The sequence below is a fragment of the Alligator sinensis genome, unplaced genomic scaffold (assembly GCF_000455745.1).
Source record: "Alligator sinensis unplaced genomic scaffold, ASM45574v1 scaffold974_2, whole genome shotgun sequence".
Lineage (NCBI taxonomy): Eukaryota > Metazoa > Chordata > Crocodylia > Alligatoridae > Alligator > Alligator sinensis.
In genome coordinates, this window is record NW_005842369.1 from 759,487 (window position 1) to 767,753 (window position 8,267).

At 45.0% G+C, this 8,267-nt stretch overlaps 1 protein-coding gene across 1 annotated transcript in view; it reads right to left on the minus strand.

Annotated features, from left to right (window-relative positions):
• SNX31 (sorting nexin 31) overlaps positions 1-8,267 on the minus strand; it is a 46,664-nt gene that overhangs the window by 37,885 nt on the left and 512 nt on the right. The window lies entirely within an intron of this gene.

Sequence of the window (8,267 nt, forward strand, 5' to 3'; positions counted from 1 at the left end):
TGTTCCCCTTTGCTCCTTCTCCCCCCCCCCCCCCCCCCCAAGAGGCACCCTGGTGAAGAGAGCATCTCTGATCCCTTGCTGCATGCCCCTAATGAATTTGTAGGCGGCCACAAGGTCACCTCTCAGCCTTCTCTTGCGGAGGCTGAAGAGATCCAGGTCCCTTAGTCTCTCCTCACAGGGCTTGGCCTGCAAACCCTTAACCATATGAGTGGCCCTCCTCTGGACCCTCTTGAGGTTATCCACATCCTTCTTAAAATATGGCCCCCAAAACTGGACGCAGTACTCCAACTGTGGTCTGACCAATGCTGCATAGAGGGGAAGCATCATCTCCTTGGATCTATTTGTCATTCATCTGCTAACGCATGATAAAGTGCGGTTAGCTTTGCCTATGATTTTGTCACACTGATGACTCATATTCATCTTGAAGTCCACTACGACTCTGAGATCCCTTTCTGCTTCTGTGCTGCTGGGAGGATAATTTCCCAGCCAGTAGGTGTGCTGGATATTTTTACATCCTAGGTGCACCATTCTGCATTTGTCCTCATTGAACTGCATCCTATTGTGTTCTGCCCACTTTGCCAACCTGTCCAGGTCCACCTGCAATCGTTCCCTACCCTCCGGTGTGTTCACTTCACCCCACAATTTAGTATCATCTGCAAACTTGGACAGAGTACACTTCATGCCCACATCCAAGTCACTGATGAAGAACATTGAAGAGTACAGGTCCAAGGACCGAGCCCTGCGGGACTCCACTGCCCACATCCTTCCAGGTTGATACCAACCTGTTTACCACCACTCTCTGGGTGCGACCCCCAAGCCAATTTGCCACCCACCAGACTGTGTAATCATCTAAATCACAGCCTCTTAATGTATTTATGAGAATGGAATGAGATACCATATCAAAGGCCTTCCTAAAATCCAAGTAAACAACATCCACCTCTACTCCTGTGTCTAAGCGTTGTATGACCTGGTCAAAAAAAGAAACCTGATTAGTTAGGCATGATCTACCTGCTACAAATTCATGCTGGTGCCCCTGATGCATTATTTTTCCTGCTGGACTCACATAAATATGATCCTTAATAATTTTTTCAAAGACTTTTCCAAGGATAGAGGTGAGACTAACTGGACTATAATTACTCAGATCCTCTTTCCCCCGCTTCTTGAAAATAGGGATCACAATGCGCGTTTTCCATTGATCCATTTACTTCAGCGCCGTATCTGAGAGATGCCAGTACTAAATTCTTCGCAAAAGTGCTCAGAAAATGCTTATATGAACAATTATGTGAAAACCCACCTAGAAGGGAAATTCATTTCTAAGCAATGTCATGTAGGGGTTAAATTATGATCCAAGGCATGAAAATATTCATTATAATCAACAGGGAAATGCTACATATTTTCTAAACCACATATGTGACCTATTCAGAGAGGTAAAGTTATTGTATAGTGAATTCTAAGACTTTCCTGTATGAATGTATTGTTCTAGCTTAGCAGGGGGATGCAGGTAAAACAAGCAGAGAAACACACTCCTAGCAAATGTTTGGGAGGCAATTACAGGACCTTGTCACACTTCTAAGACTAAGAAAAAGATAACAGTCATTCTGTCAATGGTGGCAAGAAAAAGATTAACAAAAATAATAGTTAAACAGTAAATAATAGTTAATTAGTTAAAAACTAATTCAGGAGTGAGTGTGTCAACTGTCAGGGAGACAGCTTGATGGGGTTGGTGGAGGCAGGGTGGAGAGAGAGGCTGATAAGGATGTCTGAAGGAGATGGACCTTCCTAGACCAAGGACATAGGAAGCCTTAGGGCAGGGCAAGGTACATGTATAGGCTGGTTTGTTCTGTTAAGACTTTACCCGAGATATTTTTGTTCTAAATAATAAACACTTTGCTTTGAGGAGGCTGCTTGGTTATTGGACCTTGCTGTTATAGCCCCCAGAAGGAAAAGACTGGAAGGTCTGAGCCAAAGGCAGCTCTGCTGAGATAAGTTACGGCTGATCACAGGAAACCGCAGTTCACCATCCCATTGGAGAGCAGAAAAGTTGCAGGATTCTACCCAGATTCAGATGTCTACTAAGGGCCCGAGAGAGTGCATGTTTAAAGATCAGGAGTGGCCAAGGTGCAGTCAGCCTAGTGACGGTTGCAGAGGATAAAGCCTTGTGCTCCTCCTCACAAAACCAGAGGGAAGAAGCCAAATACTTGTGGGTGGAGGGTTGGGGAGGAGGGGACGGGGTTAATATTAAGGATGCAGGAAACTTTCACAGAAAACAAGACAGAGGGAGACCAGTTCTGAAGAAAAAAAAAAAATCCTACTGTTCTTGTGGAACCATTTATCATTGTCACAGTAACTATTCAACATCAGGCTATTCCAAGAACAGCATTCAGACTACAAAGGGAGCTACTATACCCAAACTTCTTCACCACTTTCGAAAGGACAGCCATTGAAATCAAGTTTTCTGCTTAGCCTCTGACCATACACAGCACAGGTTTCAGCTCTCCACTCTCTTCCTACAGGAACAGCACTAAAAAGTAACAACTTTTGAACCCAACTACTTGAACCAGAGATCCACATTTGTTCGTTTCCCAGGTCAGATCAGAAAGCACCATAGGGGAAATCTGGCTTTGCAAAATGTTTTTGTACAGAATGGTCCATTTTCCAGGTAAAAATAGGACTACATGATCCTAATTCCCTCCCATTGTATGGGCTCAGAGTGTTGCCTTCATCTCTCCTGCTCTTTTTCTATGGAACAGCATTAGGGTTTTTTGTTTTGTGTGGGTTTTCTTTTGGGTTTTTTTTTGAGAATTAGGGTATCTAATACAAAAAAAGCCCAGTTGGGGTATTAGGGGTGCTGAGTAATGTTCTTGTGGACCTTTCTAATCTAAGGGTTCTTCTTCTCACAATTATTATATGGCTGCCCACAGCCATAGGAGACTGCATACAGGGAATCAGATGGTCTCTCCAGTCCTGTGTTCTTATACAGAAGTTCCCATAGCCTACTGCCAGTGCTTGGAGCTGTGCATTCTCCCCAAGCCTACTTTGTGTGGCAGGCTTTTGAGGCAATAAATGCCCAGGGAATAAAAGCAAAAACAAGAATCCACCCAAGGGATGGAGACATGATCAAAGTTTCTTTTACAGAGAGAGGAAGCATTCACACATATGAATATCATAAAAGCTTCTTTCAATCTAATTTACAGAAAAAACCTACTCCAAATTGAGAGCACATTGTCCAAGTTTGCTGATGACATTAAGATGTGGGGCAAGGTGGGCACACTTGAAGGGAGAGAGAGGCTGCAGCTAAATTTAGACAGACTACAAAAGTGGGCAGATGAGAATAGGTTGGGGTTCAACGTAGACAAATGCAGGGTGCTGCACCTTGGGAGAAGGAATCCACAGCATACATACAGGCTGGGGAGTTCCTCTCTTGAAAGCACAGAGGTGGAAAGGGATCTTGGAGTCATTATTGACTCCAAGATGAACATGAACTGCCAATGCCAGACCGCAGCCAGCAAGGCCAGCCATACCTTGCCATGCATCCAAAGATGCATCTCAAGCCGGTCCAAAGAGGTGATACTCCCCCTCTATGCAACATTGGTCAGGCCGCAATTGGAGTACTACATCCAGTACTGAGCACTGCACTTTAGGAAGGATGTGGCCAGCCTGGAGAGGGTTCAGAGGAGGGCCACCCGCTTGGTGAGAGGGCAGCAGGATAGGCCCTATGAGGAGAGACAGAGGGACCTGAACCTATTCAGCCTCAGCAAGAGGAGGCTGAGGGGGGACCTGGTGGCTGCCTACAAACTCATCAGGGGAGATCATCAGCAAACAGGAAGAGCCCTTTTCTCCCCAGCACTACCTGGGGTGATAAGGAACAATGGTAATAAGCTGATGGAGAATAGGTTTAGGTTAGAGATCAGGAGGCAATATTTTACAATTAGGGTGGCCAGAATCTAGAACCAACTTCCCAGGGAAGTGGTCCTCGCCCCTACCTTAGGCAAATTCAAAAAGAGGTTAGATGATCACCTGTCTGGGGTCTTGTGAACCCAGCATTCATTCCTGCCTGTGGCTTGGAGTCAGGCTAGATGATCTGTTCAGGTCCCTCCTGACCCTAGCTACTATGAAATTCTAGTTTTGTACAGGCACTTGCAAATTTGAAATGACAAGTTGATTCTGTGGCTCTGTAACCTGCCTTAGTGCATCCGCTAGAAAAAAAAGTTGAAAAGTTTAAAATCTGTGGCCAATATTTACCAAACTCAAGTTTCCCAGAGCAAAATGTACCTAAAATCATTTCCGTTCACTCCTGGACTCAGCCAGGGCAGGTACACCATGAGCAAGCTATCGAATCAAGTGGTAGCTTTGTGGTGACCTGATTTTCAGAAGTAATAAGTACTCACACTGCCTCTTGAAGTTGCAGGAAGATAGAGAGGATTGCCATTCTAGTGGGGTGGGGCTGAGGGGAGGAAACAGAAGTCAGGACACCTATTTAAGTACTATACTTCAATATGGAGTTAGAGTCCTCATCTTAATGCACCAATAATTTGACACTTTTGGCTGTACAAAACAGGTTTACTCAAAATTCAGAGATGGTGAAGCTTGGACAGATAACATTATTCAGGTAAGATTAAAAACAAGACATTTAAAAATTAAATTTTTGTTCAAATCTTTATCAAAAAAGTGCCTGTGCGTTCTCAAGAAATCACTGAAGAGGAATGCTACAGGAAGACTTATCTGGACGAGCTGAAGATATGTCAATTTAAACACAAGGAGGGAAATGAGAAAAGTTTGTTTCAATTTCATGTAAATCCATGCGAGAAAAGTAAGAGTTTTACCTTTAGGCCACATACAGATATTACACTTTTACTGGTATAAGTGATCAGAAACCCATCTATACCTGTAACAGAACAGAAGTTTGGCACATACAGACTGATTTAAAAATGGCAGAACCCAGTCTAAGATTTGCCCCCTTCCTCACAAAAGGGAGGCTGTGCTCTGTTCACCACAGATCTAAACTATACCGCTTACAGAACTTAGACTGATGCTGCCTTAGGCTTTTTGAATGTCTGTACCTAGCCTTAAAGGTTCTATTTGACAGAAGACATTAGGGGATAGTTTCTGAACAGGGACTATTCCTAACATTCAGGAGCACAGATTTTCAGGGACAAATACAAAACTGACTGACAGAAAATAACCTTCAAACTATTGTTCTCCCTACATACAGGCTAGTTTTCAAATTAGTATCTCAGTAAATAGTACCATTTGCCCTTTAAAGCAACTGCACTATTAGTATCGTCCCATGTTGCAATGCTCAATTTTGAAGCAGTAAAAAATTTACCCAGTAGGTCATGAGAGTGAAAAATAATCCTAGGCATAGACCCACAAGTTGTTTTGTGTCCACACAAACCCACTGAGGACAATGAAATTCTGAGTGGAAGAAGTGCTTTGTCAGCGCAAAAGAGCTTGCAAGATTACAGCCCAGCATTGAGAGGTGGAGAAGACCGAACAGATCAAAGGTTCTTACGGCCTTTGTACAAACCACAAAATTAGCCTTTAAAGCGGCTTAAATACCCTTTTGTACCGCTTTAATGGTGTTGCTTTTTGCGCACTCGGTGGCGTATTCCACTTTAAATGACTAAGGTGTTTTATCTTGCTACATACCAAGGCGTTTTAGTTTGTACCTAACAAAGTGCAACAGTATATGGGCCATTGGAAGCCGATGTGCTCGGGACTTGGTGGGTCCTGCATAGCTCAGGGGCTGTGGGACCTGGCAGCAGCCCATGCAGGCAGGCTCCACTGAAGGAGAAAAAAAAGTGGCAAGCCTGATCTCCCCCCCACCCCAGGCTGCCTGAGCTGTGCAGCGGCCTGGTGCTTCCCTCTGCAGTTGCAGGGGGGGCGGTGTTTCCCTCCATGGCTGTGGCAGCCCCTGGGACCACCTGGGCCAGGTGTCACCTGGGGGACCCCCACGCAGTTCAGAGACGGCTCAGGCTGCTGGCAGCTCACCCCCTTCCTCCTCGCCACCAAGAGGCAGATAAGGATTGGGCCCCCACCCCTGTGTACATGCCACGGGGGTTTAGTTTGGTTTCACTCTTAAATGGAAGTGGTGTTTTTAAAAACCCACCGTTTCAATTTAGGGAGAACTAAACCAAATTAAACCCCGTGTGGCATGTACAAGCAGCCTTAAACTCTAAGAGAAAGCTCTAAAGCACAAATCAGTTTGATATAATAATGGGCAGCTTTAACGTGAAGGTCTCCTCACGGATATGGCCCACCCTCCCATCTGTGGTCACGAAAGTGACCTTTGTATTCCTCTGATATTCCTATGTCAGCTACAGTAATCATTATTGTGGAAATGGGTCGTAAAGGAAACAACACAGTTGAAGCTGTCTTCATGCATCATAGCATCTGGAAAGGAGGGGGAAGCTAGCATCAAATTAACTTCTTAGGCTCCCACAGTTCAATAATCCTCCTAATAGATGATCTGGTAACCTGGTTTTGCCTCTGCAGTACATTTTCTATGACCATTTCCAGTCTACCACCAGAAACATCAAGCCACATGGAAGCTATGGATATCTCACTGATGCCGGTGTAAAATAATCAAAATGCTCCAGCTACTTGACACTTTAAGGGCATATACAACCAAGTTAAAAAGCATAGGACAAACCATGCGTCAACTGTGTGGTGCATCTCCTCCAAACCTGCCTTAAACTAGAACAAATTTACTTCTAAATGAAACGGGAAAGCTAAACCAGGGCAATTTATGCTTACCACAGGATAGGAGCAGACACATGACACAGTTACCACAGATCAGCTGATTCAACAGTTACACTTTTTTACTTAATATAATTTGTTCATGTATCCATACCCTAGATCTCTTCCATGTTCACCCAATATATTAATAACAATATAATTACACCTTCCTCCAATAATCCCTTCACTGATTTTTATTTGTTGTTAGATCACAGAATGAGTGATCCTGAAGCAACGCATCAATAAGGACTAGCAGTCTTGCTTGTCTACTTATTTAAATTATGAACACCGTTACATATCAAGCTCTTCTGTACCATCATTACTGCATTATAATAACTGGAATATTATATCATATAATTACCTAGGTAGACTTATGACCTGCACTATTCTAGTATCTAAGCCTCTCATAATCATTAATGGATGTTATCCTCATCATGACAATGTCACGAGGAGGAAAGTAATGATCTTTGTTTTACAGGTAGAAAACAGGAACAAGACAGACCATGCAATCTGGGGCCAAACTACAAGTAAAACTCAGGTCTCTCTACTCTCAGCTCGGTGCCTGTCCACAGGGATCGTCCACCTTCCACTTGCAGCTGACACAATTCACAAGGGATTAAGAGGGGGACCATGGTCACAAGGTGGAATGTGAAGTCTCACATACCCCTTGGAATTCAACCCCCGTATTGGTTGCTTTTAAGCAAGAACATTTTCAAAATATATCGCTTGCTAACACGATTGGAACTGCAGCACAGAGAGAATCTAGAGGAGGTTTGGTTTTGGTTTTTTTGTTTTTTTATAGCTCATGGGATTCTAAGATGAGGAGAAATGCCTTGCAGACACCGACACTAAAAATAGCTACGTGAAACCTGTTTCCCTGAATATTATTCAATTCCATTTTCATACCTGCTTTAGCAGGTACCAGCAGAGGAGCTGGAATAAAGAAACACCCTAGATCACCTCTGGAGAAGTTTGTGGAGGGACAAAGTACAAGAAAGCTTGCACAGAGAAACTTGTTCTCCCTTCTAAAGGGTCTGGCTTGGGCTACATGTCCTGCATACAATGAAAACTCAAGATGTGCTGTGAAAGAGACTGGACGAATAGAAGGGAAAGAACGAAAAGAGCCGAGCTGCTACCAAAGGATGGAGGAGAGGAAGCAGCGGAGAACTTGGTACGTCTCAGCACAGAGACCTCAACTTGTTGGAACCAAAACCTTTCTGCAGCGGTGTGCCTTTGGAGGAGAGCGGGGCTGGGGAAAGTGCCTCGGTTCCTGGAGGAGCAAAGCTGGTCAGGGTTCCCCCCCAGACCTGTCTGGGACGTGGGCTTAAAGCTCCGCTTTGATCCCTCCTGCAGCAGGCCAGAGACGTGACGGCCCAGGGCAGGGCGGGGTGCGCCCCGACGGGCCGGGCGCCGGCTGCCTCCCTCGCTCTGCACCTGCCCCAGGGACGGCGGCGAGCGCAGCCCGCTCCTGCGGGAGGGGAAGCGTCCGCAGCCCGCTCCAGAAGAGCCTTTAGGGCCGGCCGACGGGG